This window comes from Nilaparvata lugens, chromosome 1 (genome assembly GCF_014356525.2).
Source record: "Nilaparvata lugens isolate BPH chromosome 1, ASM1435652v1, whole genome shotgun sequence".
Taxonomy (NCBI): domain Eukaryota; kingdom Metazoa; phylum Arthropoda; class Insecta; order Hemiptera; family Delphacidae; genus Nilaparvata; species Nilaparvata lugens.
Window position 1 is genome coordinate 29,732,618 of NC_052504.1, and position 20,707 is coordinate 29,753,324.

The 20,707-nt window shown below is 35.4% G+C and overlaps 1 protein-coding gene across 5 annotated transcripts in view; it reads left to right on the top strand.

Moving 5' to 3' along the window:
* The window catches only part of LOC111048508 (histone demethylase UTY), a 106,383-nt gene that overhangs the window by 51,177 nt on the left and 34,499 nt on the right, over positions 1 to 20,707 (top strand). For 2 of the 5 annotated variants that reach the window (XM_039425049.1, XM_039425056.1), the window contains exon 1: positions 19,603 to 19,872. The exons of the other annotated variants lie outside the window; for them this stretch is intronic. The gene's annotated coding sequence lies outside the window, so the exon portion shown is untranslated. Of the gene's footprint in view, positions 1 to 19,602; positions 19,873 to 20,707 lie in introns of those variants that run through there. 5 annotated transcript variants of the gene reach the window in all.

Here is a 20,707-nt window from a genome sequence, read left to right on the forward strand (position 1 = left end):
TCAAAAACAATAGTCCTGCACTAATGAATATTCTATTATTCAAATTATTCTATTCATCCAACTATCACTATAATAAGTTTAATAAGTTTCTGCAGCCAATTATTTGTTTTCTTTCTATAATATCAACATTTATTCATACCATATTCTCAATCAGTATTTTTCTCAAATTTAGTTTAATATAATAATTTTAATTTTCATAATTTAGTTTATCGATTTTAAATTCAGCGAATTATGCCAGGCCCTCACAAACACAGGCTTAAGCCTACATGTGAGTCTCTCACAACATAAGGGTAGGCCTATATGTACTGTAACTGTACTGTATTATTTGTAAATTGTGAGAATAAAAAATTGATTTGATATAATTTGATAGTCACTTCCATATCAATCTGATCACTATCCTCATTCCCAAAGAATATGATGTATTGTTGAAATTAATTTTATTCAATCCATATCATTTTTCTATCAATTTTATATATCCATATCAAATTAAATCAAATCATTTATTGTTAAAAAGCATTGGAAAATGTACAACAACGTCAAGGTATTAAGTAAAAATATTCATCCACCGTATAGAGACATTTCCCGATTAACAAGTCCCTCAAATACGTCCTGTAAGATGCGATATCCATCACTCTCACGGACTCAGGTAGGCAGTTGAACAATTTTATGGACATCTGCTGCCAGCTCTGTTTAGATAAATTGTAACGGCAGTGTCTGACTAACTTTGTACTTGTTACGTGTGTTGTGACTATGGAAGTCAGAGTTTATCTCAAAATCTCGAATGTTTTTTCTAATGTAAAGCAAACATTCGAATACATATAGAGATAGCAATGTTAAGACACACCTTTCTATAAACAAGTTCCTACATGGTGTGCGAGGGGGCTTTCTACATAGAATTCTCAATGATTTTTTCTGTAACCTGAAATAATTATTGCAGTGGAGCAATTTCCCCATAAACGGATACCATACACAAAATGACTCTGAATGTAAGAAAAATACACATTCATTAGTACAGGTAAACCCACAATTCCATTAAGTCTTCGCTGAAGGAATGTACCTTTATGCACTTTTTTAGCAATGTAACTGGTATGACACTTCCAATTTAAATTTGTGTCGATATTCACTCCAAGAGGAAACAGAGGGGTTGGATTCTTCGTTAACAAACAGCTTAAAGGTGGATTTTCAGAATTCAGAGCTGTGTCAGACAGGATTGCGCTTCTCAGAATCAAAATCGGAAACAATAAGTTGATGATAGTACAAGTACATGCACCGACTTCGGTCAGCTCAGACGAGGAGGTGGAGATGTTTTACGAAGCAGTAGAGGAGATAATTGCTCAGAAGCGATGCGGAGAAAAATTAATCATTATGGGAGATTTCAATGCAAAGATTGGAATAACAAATAAAGATTAGAGTAGAATAGCAATTGGAAATGAAAGAGGAGAAATGCTACTGGACTTCACTTCAAGAAACAACCTAAAAGTGGTAAATAGGAGTTTCAGAGGAAGTATTGAAGATAAATGGACCTGGAAATCACCATTGGGAGGCCTGCACGAATTAGATTACTTGATTATTGAAGAGAGTAACGATATGGTTCGGAAATTAGAGGTAGTTAAAACATTCAAGTACGACTCTGATCATAGATTGTTGATGGCTGGAGTATTACTTCACAAGCGAAGGTTTTTCATAAAGAAGAAATGCATAAGGATAGAGCAAGTAAATTATTCAAGGTTTGTGGAGAAATTAGAGGAGGAAATAAGGAGTAGGAGTCGTAACTTGACGGAAACAAGCAGTATTGAAGTGATTTATGAAAATATAATACAATCTATTCATATGGCTTATAGTGGACTGGAGAGAGTGCAACAGAATGGGAGAAGACGGAGCAATAAAATTTCGCCTGAAACGAAGTGTCTGATTGAAAGGAGAGAAGCACTAAATAGGATCCTATGAAGACTGAAGAGGAAAAGTACGAACATAGCAATCTTAGGAAAGAAGTAAGAAAAAGAATAAGGAGAGAGCTGAAAGATTACGAAGAAAATGTTATAAGTACAATTATGTCAACTTCGGGTTCGACAAAGAAGATAAATCAGAAGCTTAGTTCCACTACAAGGAAATGGATCTCCAAGTTGAATACTGAAGATGGAACAGCAACTGAAAGAAAACAAATTTTGGATCAAGTAACAGTCTTTTATGAGCAATTGTATAAAAAAGATAACCCCAACGAAATATGTACAGAGACAGATAGTCTTCAGGTGGAAATGGAGTTTCAAGGATTAAGTATATTGGAAGTTGAAATAAGACATGCCATTAAAAATCTTAAAAAAGGAAAAGCCCCGGGAAAGGATGGAATTACATGTGAAGCAATAATAACAGGAATGGATAAACTCATAAAACCACTCACTATACTATTCAACAAGATTCTAAAGGAAAAGGTTATACCCAGTGATTGGAAAACAAACAAGATCATAATACTGTTTAAAAAAGGATCAAGGTTTGATATTAAAAACTACAGACCGATTACTCTCTCCTCAGTTATATATAAGATATTTGCCTCAATCATAAAAAACAGGATAATAAATAAAGTATATGAAAACCATCCAACTGAGCAGGCAGGATTCAGACCCGGCTACTCTACAACTGATCATTTACAGGCTGCGAATCAGATTATTGAGAAGTGCACAGAATATAGTATACCGATATACCTGGGTCTAATCGATTTCCATAAAGCGTTTGACAGTCTTAATCATTGTAGGATGTGGGATGCACTAAGAGAAACGGGAATAGATAGAGAATATATAAATGTTATTAGAAGTTTATACGAGAACACGGAGGTATATGTCGAGCTTGAGAGAAGAGGGAGAAATATTAAAATAGAGAAAGGACTCAAGCAGGGTTGTCCACTGTCCCCGGTTATATTCAATTGTTGTTTGGAGTATATATTTCGCAGATTGGAGTGGGAAGGCAGAGGGCTTCGGATTAACGGCCAAGAGCTCACGAATCTCCGATTTGCAGATGATGTTATGATCATAGCAAGCAGCGCTATAGAGATGAAGGGTATGATAGAGGAATTAGTTGGTGCTAGTGAAGCGATGGGTCTCCATCTAAATGCACAGAAGACAAGAATAATGACCAATGCAGAAAGAATAAGTGTGCAAGTAGGCTGCGGAAGTATTGAGTATGTGGAGGAATATGAGTATCTGGGTCAGATTCTATCATTCACGAATAGAGCGGCAAAGGAAGTGAAACACAGGATTGACAAAGGATGGAAAAAGTATTGGGCTTTGAAAAGAATATTTAAGGGAAACTATTCCAACAATCTAAAAGCGAGAACTCTATCAATGTGCGTATACCCTGCAATACTATATGGAGCGCAGACCTGGGCACTCACAGAAAATCAAGATAAGAAGCTGGAGACGACGCAAACTAAAATGCTGAGAAGTATTCTTGGCCTGAAGCAAGTACAAAGAGTTACAAACAGGGATATATTAAGGAAAGTAAAGGTGAAGTACTTGCAAAAAGAGGCTCATGTAATGAAATGGAAGTGGGCCGGACACGTAGCGAGACTGCCTGAAGATCGATGGACAAGGATTTGCACGGAGTGGGTACCGATGGACAGGACCAGGAGACGAGGACGGCCACCGACCAGATGGAGGGACGAGTTGTGCCAGAGAGTGGGCCATGCATGGGCGACTACGGCCAGAAATAGGCAATTATGGGCTAAAATAATAAAGAAACTATGATTGTAAATATATTTTGTAAACAGATTTTTATGATTGTAATTTAAATTTGTGTCGATATTCACTCCAAGGAAATTCATTGACTCTTTATTCACTATTCTCGTGTCACAACTGAATATCATATGCTTTGTTTTCCTAATGTTTAGACTGAGGTTATTGGCTGCACAATGGGATAAATATAATAAATACGAAAAACTAGATTTTTTTAATGTATCAAGGTTTTCATAAACCGTCCTGTAAATATCAAGTTCTACAAAAACAGGCCAGGAAACCAATGTTTATTTGGCCATATTAAGTATCAAATTGGAAACTATGTTCGTGCTATTTTTTATTATATTCAAATAGGTTATACTATGTTATTATATTACACTTTATTCCTTTTACTAGAACAAGCAAGGCTATTACTTGGCTATTTACTAAGGCTAACAGCAAGTGAAGAAACTATTCAAAAAGACTCAGTATGGCCGCATATCCATACCTCTTTCTATAAACTTTGATAAAAATATTGGTTGGATTAGAAGCTCAATATTGATAGTATTGTATTCTATTCCCTAAATATGTTAATCCAATGCTGAATTTCAGTCGTCTGATACCTTATCAGACTTTCCTCCTACTTCATCGGCATTTGTGAGCAATAAACTACCACTATAACCAAAATATTGCGGTCATATTTGAAGCTCAGTTCATTTGTGTTGAACAAAACTAATAAATTCACCATAACCTGCTTCCCCTTGTATTTAAATTCCACTTGAGGCTATTACTTCGAAGTGAATTAGCTATTCCTATTTCTTGGTAAGCTGCAAGTAACTGGTGAGGTGTATGCGGTAGGTTAAGGACCGCGACAGGTCACGGGGTTTGCGTGTGGCCCAGGCTCCACCACTGGAAAAGCTCAACGTTCGACGAACTAAACTCCGACGGCAACAAAATAGCAGGTCGCGTGCACTGATTTTTATTATTTTTATATTCGCTATTTAAGTTCCAGTCCACATTTTTCTACATTTAACCAATCGTGGCGCCCTTTAATCGAGAAGGCTGCTGCCAGGTGGAATGGCACGGGTAATCACGCTAGAAATTATCACGTAAACTATGTACCTGAGCAAACACCTCTTTGTCCCACCCCCCGTTTTCACACGCATGTACCTCTTATCCGATAATCTTAATATGTTTGAAAAGTCTTCATATGGGTTGATGACCAGTGCGTGTTAATGCGTTCCTGTTCTAATTAACATACCCTCCTTGTAATTCATTTTTCATTCATAACTTGTCTTAAATTATTTTTACGACCCACTGGTGTTACATTAGAGTCGTGCTCACGCATATTGGATGAATGAAATGTTTATTCTACGATTGAACATTCCACCTCATTGACACATTCATAGTTTCTAGAATGGTTTCCACAGGCATTCACTCGACCAAACCACTCAATTTTTAGTTGATTTTGAAATGAAATTTAAGGATACAATAAACTAGAAACAATCAAGTGCAGTCTTTCTGAATATGAGTAAATAGCAGCAGTAGTAGCCTACTAAAGATCTTTCGTGTTTTTTAACTAGATGGTGTGTGAATGTTATAATGCATTTATATTCTTCTCATCTCGCATGTATTCTTCTTGAACTCGAAAGTGGATAATCCTTTGATTAGATGAAGCCTTCAATTTGATTAGACCTTTTCAGATTATCTTGAGGAGTGTTTTCTATATTCTTTGAAGTCAATCACAGCAAAATGTACAGCATGCTGAGAAATATTATAGGATAGGTTTTCATCTCTTTCATCATGTCTGAGAAAGATGATTGGTTGACGATATCAAGTTTTTCGACCTTGGTTAGGTATACTTAATAGGCCTGTAAATTACGTGTTGAGGCCAAAGCTGAGTTGGTGGGTAATCATGTTGGCTGTTGGCTGGTCTGATGTTTTGGGAGCAGGGAGATGGGCCCGGCCCGTCCATGGCCCCTTGCCACCCCTCTCTACTCTTTGTCAATTCACTCCCTGCTTTCTACTACCTGTGCGTTGCTACGATCCACATCCGCTCGAAAAACGAAAATAAGAAATAGTGTTTTCAAACTATCCATACGTGCTGTTTCGCCTGTCAGTCTCTCCTCTCCCCTGCGGTGCAGCCTCAAACTGCTGAAAGGTCTTTCAGTGCAGTGGTCAGTGCTATAACGTGTTATAGCCTATTCTTCAACTTGAAATGATTTGATTTGTCTTGAAAAATCGTTGATGAAACAAGTGGAACTTGTCAATTATTTTTATTCCGAGTTCTCTTGAAATTATTCAAGATCATGTGAGTGAATGATCAAACAACATTTTTCGTTGCTCACTTGCTTCTCTCCTAAGAAACTATTGATAATGATGATGATGATCATTGATGATGATGATGAGACTTACTGATCATCATCATCATCATCATCTTCACTTTAAATAAATTGATAAACATTGATTAATATTAGGCAAATTAGCGAATTAAATTCGTTTTAGTGTTGCATCGTCTCTTTATATGATTTATTGCTATTTATTTTAGAAAATTCCTCTATTAATTCTTAATGAAATATTTATTGAAAAGCTTTAGTATGAAGTACAAATACGTTTGGCTACAGTTGGCGGTAATATTATTCATTAAAATTTGATCTATTATTGTATTTCTGAACCAATGTAAATTTTCTATTTTATAAGAAACTTCCTCTATTAGCAGGAGATTACGTAGGCGACTGAGTTTAATCATGTTTTCCTGAAAGAAGCTCAATAGAAAACTAATGAGTTGACTAATTTGTTAGATGTTGAAAATATAAATCAATATTACAAAAAACTTGTGATAAATTATTAACTTACTAACCGACCGACTTGATAATAATAAGCCATAATAATGACTTATTATGAATTATATTGCCAGGTTATAAATCGTCATTGAAAAACTGTTCTTCACTTATCAATACTTTTCCTATTGCTCGTTTGTTTCAGAGTGAAATTTATAGCTGTCCGAAAAGTCAGACAGTTTTCAATTGATTTGAACGGTGTGAATTGTTTACTATTCAGTTGTGTCAAACTGTCAGCAGCATTTAATGTGTTGTAGCACATCATAAATCTCCAGCCATTATAGTCGAAGGAGGATCATAAAACAATTGTGCCAGCCCAGTGTTTACGGCCCATTCGCAGGGTGACTTCCCATTGAGTGAGCTGCGTGAGGGCGTATTCTTCCTTCTCCCTATTCTTCCTTCTCTGTGACAATACGCTTTATCGAAAATCTACCTTACCCATTTCCTATTGTAGTTGTCTCGCTCCAAATGTTCTTTTTGAATTTACAATCTGCAACAAACTAATCACCCCACACGCTAGAAATTCCCACGGAGTTCAACAATCAATTACGACTGCCTTTTGTTGTTTCTAATTCAAGTTCTTTTGAAATGTTCAATCAACAGGCTATTAGTCACAGTTTCCAATAGTCAAACACAATCTTTTGTTAATGGAATCCTTTATTTTCTCAGTTCGAAACTTTCAAACATTTTGAGCAGTTTATTTTGAGTTTTCCCAGTTTACCTATTGTTAGAGTATTTTTTTACAGTTTATATTCTGTTTTTGAAAAAAGACACATTATTTGACAAAACCTTTCTGCCTTGGATGGTGATGAATAGATTCAACTGAAATCTCAATGGAAATTCAACAGCGTGCATAGGCCCACGTCAAACTCCACAAGTTTATGATTGAAGCTACAATGAAAATCACCTAACTTGAAATAAAATAAATTAACACTATTTAAGATATTGTCAAGTATGAAAATAGTAGCTTCATCCCACTAGTTATACCTGATAAAAAATTCTATATTCTAAAATATCTCTGAAAATTTTATATTTCTGAAACTTGAGAATGAAATTATCATTCACCATCAAATATCATGTCACGTCATTTATAAAATTAGCTAGAGAATTGAAAATTCTGTTTGCAAGTCTGTAATGAAAAGTCTGTAGTGAAATGAAAAATACTGATGAATTTTGCCTTCTCTTCTTTCTTATTCTTGTTTTTCCCCTTTCCTTATTGAAAAATTTACGTTTCATATTTCATAATGACAAAGTAGTCAGTCATATATGTCGAAATGATCGTAAAATTGTGCAGTATGCTAGCACAAAGACTTTTAAAGCGCTGTTCTACCATGCCATTTCATGTTGGTTTGATTCTTCTTTTCTTCAGAATGTTTTAAACCAGTTTTCGTGTGGGATCCCTTTGTTTTTCCTTGCTTTTTTCTGCCGACCGCACTCACATTCTGTCTGAAGGACACTGCACTGGATTATTTTTCTTCCATAGTCTTCCACTCTTCGCGAACTCCTTGACAAAGAAAGGGTATCGACCAAAGACCAACTTGAAATGCGCTTGCAAAATCCCCCTGCTCATTTCTCTCGCTTCTTTGATTCTTTTTCTCAACAATAACATCTCACGACAGGTTGCTACTTGGTTTGGTTTGTTTCATCCCTGCAGGTAGATCTGTGGGACCTACACGTATTTCTCTCTCTAATCAGCTGATTAGTCAAGGTCTTTTGTACCTATAGAAGTCAACTTGAGTGAATTAGAAGAACACCAACCTATTGTTTCAAAAATGTTTTGTAATAATATATTGCTGCATGCTCCAATTCTTTCATAATAATTGTTCAAGTGCAGTTTTTACAGATCCACTTTGGACGAAATTTCATCTGAAACTCGATCAGATTCATATCAAGTCTGGTTTGTCATGATGTGGTTCATTTTGTGTTGCCACCAGTTGATTTCAGTTTGAGCTTTTAATGTTTAACCGGCCCTCAATGTTACATTAACTGCACATCAATGTCATTTCAGATAATCGATTCAATTTTTACAATCTACTCTTATTTTACTATTGACTTTCACTTATCTTCCACTTATTGAATGGGTCCTTTGTGTTGAAGTGCTTGTCGTGTCAACATTTTCTATTCTATCGAAAGTTTTTGAAAAACTTATTAAACTATTTTATTTGTTTCAGGTACGTTTGCTGTTACATTCTGAGTTCAGGTATTTGGGATTATTTCTGTGAGTGGAATTTCTTTTATATTGGTGATTCAACAAGCTCCTTCAAACATATCTTGATTTTTGTGTAGCCAGATTGATTCAGTAACATGTAATCGAACTTTATAAATTTCCAATTAATTTTTAGAAGCCTAATCAATTCCAATGAATGATCAAAAGCTTTTTACAAATAACCTATTAATGATTTCTGTAACTGCTTTTTGAAATAATTCCAGAATGTAATAGGCCAATATTTTCAGAGATGTTAGCAGTATGGATGCTTATTTGAATAAGGGTATTAGTATAAACTAACGTTCAAGCAGTGGAAGAAATTCTTCTTCTTTTGAGATTTCCTAGAAAATGAGATGAGATAAAGGTGAAAAAGAAAGTGATAACTTTTGTCAATGATTCTCATCATTGAGAAAATCACTCACCTCAGCTCTCATTCGGCTTCATTTTCAACTGATTCCATATTTATTTAATTATTCAATAATTGTAAAATTCATCCTATCATGAATTCGTTGCACCGTTGTTCCCCCCATCGTTAATTCACTCGTGAATGAATGATGAAAGTCAATGAATAATGGACTCACACACGTTTTATCTCCATGCAGCTCTTATCTTGAATTATAATTCATTATTGGAACTTGATTAATATGGCAGTCGATTGATAGAGACGCTAGAGCTTTTCCCGTACATGCATTATTGTTTTTGGCCTCTTTTCTGTTTGAAGGTTGCGTGTAGGCTGTTGACAGTGCTTGTAGCATTGGCAACAAGGCGGAAGCAGCAGAAATAGTCACTTCTTATTTGTCCTTGTGATCTGTGACAGCCGACCATTGGCTGCACGATTGCATGCTTGTTTTGCAATATAGGCCTACTATAGTGCACTTGGCCTACAATACTCTAGCTATAATTTCCTTCATTATTTATTAGTTGTTTGACATAGAAACCAATCCACCCATAGATTTGAGTTGTGATCCTATTTAATTTAAATGTCAGTTTCTGTTGCTAAGTGACCATGAAAATTATACTTAAAACCTTGAAATGTCATAGCTGTGATTATCATTCAGGTTTACTATAATATTTACTCAATGAAAATAATTTTCATATCAATCTTATAGATTTCAGTGATGAGTGATTAGAGTCCTCTTGGAAATAACTTACATTAGCTAACATGTAAAAATTATATTACAATGTTGTAAATGGACATAAGAAAATAGAAATATGGCATAATAATTTTGTTTTCCACATTTCCCTTCATAACCCATGATTTTTTATTCCTACTCATTATCTTCAATTACTTATTGCCCTTAATAGGCACACATTCCCTGGATGGTAGAAAAGTGACACTTCGTATCAAATACGGTTATTGGCATTATATAAGTACCAAATATTATTGATTTAATAGAAAAATTGCTGACAAACTCTTAATTCTTCAAATTGATAATCCCACATTATTAGTAGGCCTACTCGAATTTTCCAGGCATGTGTTCTGTTGATTGCATTGTTGTACTCTTTCATTCATTTAGTTTTCTATGTTTGCAGCTCCTGAAGTTCTCAAATGCCTTTAATTCAATTTATGATTTATAAAACCATGTGAACTTCCATGACCAGCTTTGTACTGAATATAGCTGTAGCGGAAGTCTTTAGCTGTAGTTACGCAGATAATGGATTGAAGAAATTGTCCCTGAATCCGGCAACTATCCACGGACAAATTTAGAAAATCACATTTCGAAAATCGATTTAGATTTTATCACAGCAATGCCGATAAGCATTTTGAAGAAATATTTTTTTAGAGGAAAATTGATAATAAAATATTTTAATCTTGTTCCCTCTGCTATAAACCCTCTTCTAACATCCTCTTATAATTGAATCAGCTTCTTATATTATTAGGCCAATGTTTATTGAATCACTCTACAGTCACTTTTATGTTTTATGTCATCTGTCATCTGTTCTGCTTCTTCACTTTTTGAGACAAAAAACGTTTGATTATTGATTGATTAATTTACCATCAAAATTATTGATAGATTTTCCATTCATGATTGAAACGTTCAGGTCTATTGATGGCAATGGATAAAGTAGTAGTGAAATGTTATCCTAGTAGAATATGAGCCCTGATTCACTCGAGTGTCTCATCATTCTAGTCTCGCTTCAAATCAACGTTCCTTTTTTGTATGAGTCGTGGAATAACGTTGCTCACAGTCAGGAACACGTTTCCAAGTGATTCTCAAGCACTATCAAGCCGGGAAGGCGGTTTTTTGTTGATGGATGCCGGAGGATAGAGGCCGATGACATCATTGCGAGGGAGATACCACAGACGAGTGAGAGTTGTGTGGAAGAGCAGGAGCAGGTGATAAAGGAAGACGGAATAAGGAAAGGAAACAGATAGCATGTCTTGCGCTGCGCTGGAAGGAAGCGGGATGCTCGTTACGGTGCGGCCAGCGCTGCTAGCAGGTTCAATGCACTCGGCTGTTACGGGTTGCTTCTTCTTCTCGCTTTGCCCATCTCCACTACTCTCCTCTTTTTCTATTTCCCGTCCTCACCGGCAAAATTTATAAAGTTATGTCAAAATGCTTACAGGCATTGCTATATACATTGCTTAGCCGGCTTAGGGCTTGTTGCCACGAATGGCAAACAACATGTTATTTGCAAGAACTGGTCGATTTCGGAAAAGACGACTCCAGGTGTGTTTTGAACATTTTTATTAGTGTTTCCGGTGGCTATCAGCAACAAAATGTAACTTGTTTGTGTCATCATTTATAAATTTAGGCTTCAGCGTTCTCACATCAGAAAATTTATTGTCAGTTACTTTACGACTCTACTTTTCTGACTCGTCAATTCTAGCTCGAATTCAATAAATCAAAACTATCAATTCCAGCTAAACAACCAAAGAGTTAATTTCCCCATCAGAAATGAAGACGCTTTTTTGAGTAGTTTAAGAAGATGATAGTCAAATATTATTTTGAGTAGCGATATTTGAACCAGATATTAAAGTAGATTAGGAGTGGTAATTCTGTTCATACAAAAATTCTGGCTATCTACTATCCTAGTCAAAAGCCAGATCATATTTCAATTGAGATTGGGATGTAATTTGGGGAAAGTAGTTTGGAGTTTTGCTTAGTCTGGTAGTGTGGGAATGAAATCCGTACTATCATGAAACTATCATTTCTATTTTCAATAAACCTATTGAAAAACTTGAAACAATCCTCTTCAACCGGAAATAATGTCGATGCTCTGATAGACGTGGAAAACAAGTATAAATCAATCAGTTGTTTGCAAACTCATCAATGTTGAAGAGATGAGACAGAATTGAGAGAGTTGTTGTTGGTGGTCGAAACCCAATTGAAAAGCAGGCCGAGGGCCAATCGATCGCTGTCTTGTGGTCATGGATGGAAGCTGCAGCCAGAACCGGTTCGCTTGGCGAGTAAAGAACGCCGCGACTATTATCTCAGCGGCCAATGACCACTACAACTTTTCTTTTTTGTTTTTCTCTCGATTCCATCACGTGGATGGTGATTGTAGGTATGGTGTCATCAGATGTCTATGTACGCATATCGATGCCACAGATATGAGTTCTCATCAACATTCAGGAATGCTAATCACCATTTGTGGGTGGCTGGTTTTGTTAGGGTGGAGTAATTTCAGTTCAACAGAGTACTGGAGTTCCATTCAGGCCCATTTTGTTTCACATGCTTGACTGTTGATGCACTGATGTAGTTTGAAAAGATGACGATTTTTCATTTGTGCCAATGAAGTTTCTCATGCATTTCAGATTATCCCCAGTCCATTCCAAAATGTAACCATACTCAAACGAATTATTACCTATAGTTTATCCCATTTATAAAAATGAAAATGACCTTGGCAAGACGGCTGGGTTTCATACATGAATCTTGAAAGTCTATTATAATTTATACTGGTGACGCATCAATCTACGACAAGATTCCAGATCCACATGTTGAAAATAGAGAATGATTCCCACGTATTGTTTAGATTCCAGTAGACACAACTATAATTTCGTTTGATCGATTTGAACGTGATTGAACTTTTACGCGTTCATGATCCTATCATCAAATCTACTCATCATAATATTCTGGTAGAACGAGTCAGAACTGGAAAGGAGCTCTTATCCTCAACCCTAATAGTCAACCCTATTTGGTGATACAAAGCATTCTCACATTCTTTCAACTTGCCTCTCCATAGTATCGAGATTACAGTAGATTCTATTCAGTTTCATTTTTTTTCATGAAAAAAATTCGTTCTTTGTTTAGTTGTTTTTGCGAGGAGCGAGGATTACTCAGTTACTGTATAAAAATTATTTATACTTCATTGCCCATGCAGACTGCATACTTTACATTTCAAAAACAATAACTTTTTCACTATGATATCTTACTAATAATCAGTCAATATCTTATTCATAAGCCTTTCGCACACCACTGCGGACGGCAAAGATTTCAACCATTTAACAGCATGTTAAAAATTATTTTTCTCTCGTCGCCGTCATGCGAATTGTAGTGTTGTACAATGCTCTCCATTATGTTATTTTATACATTATTAACAATAATAATAATAATTATTAGCCTCCATTTTACTGGGTAAGAAGGTGGATTTGGCTATTAAGCAAAATGACACCTCTTTCTATTTTAGAATATTCAACAATTGATGTTGTGTGCACAGTATGATTGCTTTTTGAATCAGATACACCCATGCTGACAATCCTAACTTTTTCAACTTTATTATCATTATCATTTTATACATACATTTATCGTCAATTCAACTACGCTATGATTTCTAATTCTATAGTTACAATCTCATCTCTTGTTTTTTCTTGGATATCAAACTCAGATTGTGATATTGAACTTTATTTGTTTGTTTATTGAAATATCCAGATTCCTTATTCATTTCTCCTCCTCCTCCTCCTCCTCCTCCTCCTCCTCCTCCTCCTCCTCCTCCTTCTCCTCCTCCTCCTCCTCCTTCTCCTCCTCCTCCTCCTCCTCCTTCTGCTGGATAAATAAAAAAGTTCTGGTTACTAAAAATTCGGTGGTTGAAAAAAGTGGAATGCATTGGTGTCTTTTTGTCGATGCGCTCTCTCTATTGGCTCACCGCCGTCCGAAAGATGAATTGCCAATCAATTGGAAATTTCATGCTCTCTGTTCGTTCTTATTACAAGTGCCGCTTCATTCGAGCTTCAGTCTCCTACCTTAAACCATTCACTGTATTTTAATTGCTCCATTTCCATTCTGACGTTTATCTCTCTCCTCTCATTGTATAGTAGCCTATCTTGTCCTGATCGAAAGTGAAAAAGTTGTCCAGCCTTTTTTTGGTGGAACGCTGTGTAGAGAGGAATCCGTGCTACTGGCTACAGAAGGCATTACTCAAAGTTTGATTTCATTAAAAAAAGGATCGGTTTCGTTTGAGTTGAATTTGTTTTGTTCTTAATTATTCTCGTCTAGATTCTGACTAGACTGTGACTAGTCAACAGCCACAAATCAGTCCAGGTGTTGACATTCTTCAAAGCAATGTGAAAACCATTTTCAATACTTATTAATATTTTCCATTCAAAATAATCCATTTCTAGTATTCATATAATTTTCTCAATCCATCTCATTCATAACGTTTCTAAATCCATTATAACATCAATGTTGAAAGATAAATTATTTTTCACTCTATCAATATTTACTTATTGGGCTTCCTTCACTAGTCCTGTTATGAATCGATAATAGAATATTTTCATGAACCTCACAGGCAACCAGTATTCTCTATTTTATTGCAAAATTGTATATATTATATTAAAATATTATCATAATGTAATGAATAGTTTTCTTTTCTGACTATAGTATTATTTTCTCTATCCATTAAATAGTGATTAAAAACTGTTCAAATGAATATATTCATCGTAAGTCTTCTTCAGTAGCCGAGTAAACGATTAAATAGAAAGTGTTGGAATAAAATATTGCATTAAAAGAATTATAAGAACAATATTGAATGAAAAGAAACAAACTTTGATTTTTACAAGCGCTAAACATTAAATTAAACAGTATGGCTAATCATTGTGTATCTTCTGAGGCTCGATATACGCAAAAGTGTATAATATCCTTCAATAATGTCGTATTTTCTAAATGCATCAATCAGTCTTATCTAGGGTTCGTCAATGTGATAGTTAACCAGTTCATATTAAAATAAAGAATTGGTTTATTCATTGAATGTTGATTATCTACTTAACAAATAATTCACAATAAAATTATTGTAACTTGACTATAATTCACAATAATTATTGTAACTTCTTATAAATATAAAATAACAAATGAGAAGAAAGTCTTGAATACGAGGCTCGTGTTGTGATTTCACTCCTTTTGTCTTGACTGTCCAATCAATAATGATTGAGTGTAGATTTCCTATCTGAGCGTATTTCCTCTGTCTTTTCAAGTCTCCAGCAAACTCAAATACATAATACAACAGGGCGGTGTAGATGGTTAGCAAAACTTCTTTGCCAATAAAAGTGGAGAAACGAGATCTGCATTCTTTCTCAGATCAACTACTTGCTTCGGGGAAAAAGAGGAGGATATTAAAAAGTTCAGCGACCCTCGAATCGTAGGCTATGTTTCGACTGGAGTGGACCCACCTAGTCAACCTTGTACCTGTCCCTCCCCCCACCACTACTACCATGTTCATTCACTAAATTTCGCGTGTTCCCCCGCCGACCCACCATTACTCTTATCCGGTACTACAGTCACTTATGCTCCATTGTTGGTTGGCTTGCAAATGACTCATTCTTTACGCTTCCAAAAGACCTGAAGCACAACTTGGCACTCCCTGTTTGTGTTGGAGGAAATAAGGATGATAGAATTGTGGATGCACTATGGCGGATACTGTTGGTAGGTAAAGAAAAGTTGTGACACTCGAAAACTTAACCAAATTAATAGTCTAGTATAACCAACAATCATATTCAATCATTATCATTCATACAATCAATTATTGTTTATTAATAATCATATTGTGTAATTTCTCTTCTCTCAGTAATTGTATCAAAATGAAGAGTCAAAATCAAAAACATTCTTGTATAGTGGAAGGATTGACATCCCTAATCTGTTCCAATGTTTCAAGTTGTGAGAATTTGTACAAGAAAACTACTACTAGGTGATTAGTCTAGACGTCTAGACTTATCAAACACCACATAGTTATTTCAAGTGGAATGCTGCCCTCCTAACACATGTTGTACAATATTTAACAGATATAACTATTTTCGTCTACAATCAATGCTATCTTTAGTTCTCACTTACTCAGTATTATATTCCTCTTCTGCCACCCATAATTCTACAGGGAACAACTTTTGTTATGCCGAGTCTCTTTCTTATTTTCACACATCTCAAAAAATTATTTCGATCGGTAGACGTGACTGCTGCATGTTTAGCCAAGAGTTGAAATGGCCCCTTGTGCGCTTGAGTAGCGAATCATTCTGGCATAATAGTGCTACTTTTTTGCTTTTGTGCCCAGTAGCACCCCAGTACTGCTTCTGCTTTTGATGGATCAACAGTTGGAAGAGGGTCGGGTGTTAGAAAGAGTAAAGTAAAACAGTATGAGGGATGCAACCCTTCATGTTTTAGTGGAGTGTGCGTTCTCTTTTTGCCCCTTCCTCCTCTCATTCACTCTCTCTTTCTTCCCTCTCACTCTATTTCTCTCACTCTCTCTCTCTCTCTCTCTCTCTCTCTCTCTCTCTTCCTCTCTTACAATTTAATACTCATACTCTCTCATTGTCTCACTTATACACATTCCCTCTGTATCACTCCTACTCCCTTTGGTTTTCTCTTTTGGTTTTCTCACCAACACTCAGGCTTGGCTTCATTCTCATTCAGCCTTTGAATTCCTGAGGGAGAGTATTGATCAGTGGACCTATAGCATAGGCCTAGTGACGTCACCACTGATTGTGTTCGGCTTCACCATTTTGCTTGGCCAGCCAGAATAGAATGTTTATCATAGAATAGAATGTAATCTCTAATCACAAAGTCAAACGTTTCCAGTAATTGTCCTCAGTTCAGTTTGTCAATTGAAAAACTGTGAACCTTTGGAGTTCATTGAATAATTTACATTCGCGATTTTCATGAACTTTCAATTATTATTCATTATTATGTATTTATTTTCATGCAAAGGTTTCCAGAAATTGTCCTCAGTTTGATATTGCTTAGTCAATATTATAGGACTGTGAACCTTTGGATCTATTAGATAGGCCTAATTTACATTGTTTCAGCTTTATTGTAGATTTATTGATAATAAAAATCTTCCTTGAAAACTATATTTACAGTCGAATTCATGAACTTCAAATTCTTTTATTCAAATACGTTTTGTTGATAATATTCCCAATCAATTCTGGCCCATCCATCAATCAACGGATTTGTATTATTCAATTATTCATTGTTAATGAGCTACTGTTTTCATCTTCAAGCTGATTTCTACAAAATAAGCTCAATATCCTTCACACTTTGATTTATTGTTTTTGGGGTTCAGCTTGCTGTGTCTCCCTAGTAGTTTCATAATCTTGTACTATGTGCTCAATGAAATTAATAAATGAACATCAGTTCATCAAAAAATAGGATCTTTATTAGTGCGTGTTTAGTTAGCAATTTATATCAGAACATACTAGAAACTGATTGACTAATTGATGACCTAAGAAATCGCTGTATCACTTCTGTATGCTCTCTTCGACGCCGTAGAACAGAATAGGCCTACCCTTCAAGTCGGACATGTGAATTGAGTAATCAGTCTGAAAGTATAGACTACCTAACTGATCTAATGATGCTTTGCAGTCCTAGTCTCCTCCTTTTCAACATCCATCTACAACATTGCAGCTTCACTCTTTCTTAGCTTTGTACTTGCAAAAATTATGTAAACGATAAAGTTAATTTTATATATTTATTCATAATTTTATATACTATGAACACACATATTCATGATTTAAAATCATTAGAGAGAGGATCATACGGAATGATGGGTCTCTCCTAAGTTATTTCTTGTTCAATGGATCTATTCAAACGTGGAATGATTGAAAGCAGACGAACGCGCTTTGATGCGTGTGTAATATGGCTGGAGAGAGAAAGGAGTAGAATGGAGATAATTATGGTGTGTAGCTCACTGTAAAGTATGAAGGGTATTGTGTGGGAGTGAGTGAGAGGGGGTCTCTTCATCCACCTGTTGTGTGTTGCTGGCCGACTGATGATAATGGACCAGCAGACAGCTGTTTACCAGGTGCTTTCTGGCTGCTCCTTTGTGCCACAGCTGCTGCTATCCCATCCTATCCTGGGACAATTACTGTCTTGGCCAGCTTATTTTGGAGGCTGTGCATAAGGTTTCAGGAGATGATGGTGCTGTCGATTCTAGTAGCAACAGGCTGATTCTACGCACATCTTTACAACTTGGACTCTATTTTTGGTATCTCTGTTTTTATCTGACAAAACAGTTATTCAATTGTATTCTATTTTATCCTTTATTTAATCATGAGTGGCCTAATATATGATGAATTATAAAAACACTTCACTCACATGGGCTACTTTTTAACAAATTAATAAAAACAATATACAAATCTTGTAGTACCCTTTATTTTTTAAAAACTTAAAAATAGTTCAACAACTAGTTTCGAAAAACTAGGGTTTTCATACTGAATTGAACATTTCAACTCTCAGCAACACAGTACACAGTAATTCAATCTCTATCTGATTTATATCAATCTCTATTCAGTCTGTATCTATCTCGATAGATAGTAGCAACACTTTGTTTTATGCTCAGAATTATACAGTACTGAACTCAGTCACGTTTATTAAGGTTGTCCTAGTATCGCGTAAACTAATGAATTTATTCAGTAGAATCATATAGAAAAGATAGCATAATGTTATATCTTTCTAGCATAGAGAAAAGAGTGAGAGAAACTCAACCATAGAGAGAAGCATAATGCTATATTTTCTCTATGGTGGCAATTGTATAGAAAACACCATATCCAAACAGATGGAAATAAATTGCAAGTTGCATTTGTTCAAATGCTAATTAATGAATGATTATTATTAAACGAAAATCCCAATTAAATGCTGTAAATCACCCCGAAGACTTCTGCTACTGCAAATATTGACAACAGGGTAAACAACTAGATGGAAATTCGATGATCTCTACTATACAAAAATTATTTGTATTATATATTATTCAATAAATATCCAAACAGAAGAAGAAGCGTTATTAAAAAAATGATGTTAGCGGAAATTGTTGGTAACTAATGTATTACTTTTTCGAGTAAGCAAATGACATGCATGTTCTAAAAATTATTCCCAATCAAATACTTGAATCGTTTCTAATCAAATACTTATACTGTTTTTCATTGTTTGAATCTTGTACAATTCATTCGCATAGATCATCAAATACTGTATAGGCCTTCAGTGAAAAGACCAACGAAATTCATCAGGTCTATCTTATCTCACACGATATCTCCAATCTAAAGGCATCTAAATATCTTATGTACATATTTCTTCGTAAATAGGATGACATAAATACGATTCAGAAATCCAATATTAAATCAAATGCGGGAAGTAGCGGTTGGCCAAGCTGCAAGTTTCACTCGATTTCTAAGCTATTTATAGAGTCGCTCTGGGTGTACTGTTCGGAATGTTCAACAATGATAATAGTTTGCATTTGCTGTATTGAGATTCAGTTGAAACTGTTAGAATTCTTCGTTCGCTTCCCATTCAAAGAATGCTGATAGTTTTGAGTGGATCTCAAGCCTGACCATGGATGATGGCAACAATGTGATGCGGGTGGGGACGGAGGCGTGTTGCACGTGTGACGTGTTGCCCAGGTGAGAGAGAGAGTGGCACAGGGCACAAGCAACCAGTCATCGGTTCGACATTCTACTGAAGACACCGCGCTGTCGCTATCAGCTGCCTAGGTCGGTGCTCAAAGTGTCGCTGTGATTCGAGTGTTATCAGTGTGTGATTATTGGTTTCCACTTGGTATTGAACCTGTTGTGCAGTGGTGTAGTGTATAGTTTTTTTATTCTCAAGGATATACTGAATTTGAATGAGATTTCCATTATTCATTCAGCAGGATATAGCTGATACAGTTCACGAGTTGTTCTACCAGAATGAATTTCTATTCCACCGAGGTAAAATTATAATGTTGATTCTTACAAAATTGGTTTTTGAACAAAAGCACTGAGTCAATTTCTAATTCAAAAAATCATAAATTAATTTCCAAGGGTATTGAATTTCTATTTAAACTGACTGCGGACATGAATAATCACTCCCTTGTAAATAAATAATATCAATAGTGGAAAACTCAAGATTCTCAACATGTAGCTATAAACTGCTCATCATCAAGTTGTAGATTCCTTAAACCTCGTTCTGAGACGTTTTGTAACTATGAAAATGCTTGTACGAACATGTGTAATAAATAACATGTGTATTTTATGTAATGATTGTACGAGTACAGATTGAATAGAACTACTCCAATCCAATTTGAACAAAGCTACGTTTTTCAAAGAGTAACTGGTGGTAATTGAAGTGATTAGAAAGACAGTTAATTCACCCTAATTCAAAATATGGTTGAAATCAGATTGTAGTCAAATAATTGAATCTATTAAGGATTATACAAATATACATCATACATTAATGCATAATCAATGAAACATTTAACTTACTGTATTGGAAACTACTCTCCATAAATAATTATCAGTAGGCAGTGTTCAACTTTTGGGTCATCAGGTCACACAAGCGACCTTGAATTTATTCGAAGCTGACTATAACAGCCTACACGATTATCGATTTTGAAATTCATCGTTGAATATTGAAAGCTTTAATTTAATTGCCAATTGGCATTGATAGTAGAATTTTCGCTTTTGCTTACTGCTCTTTCAAATGGATTTTCCCTGAATTTTCCACTGTGTACCTCAAATGAGTTTTCTTTTTCCAAGAAAATTCAATTCACGTAACGTGATCTCT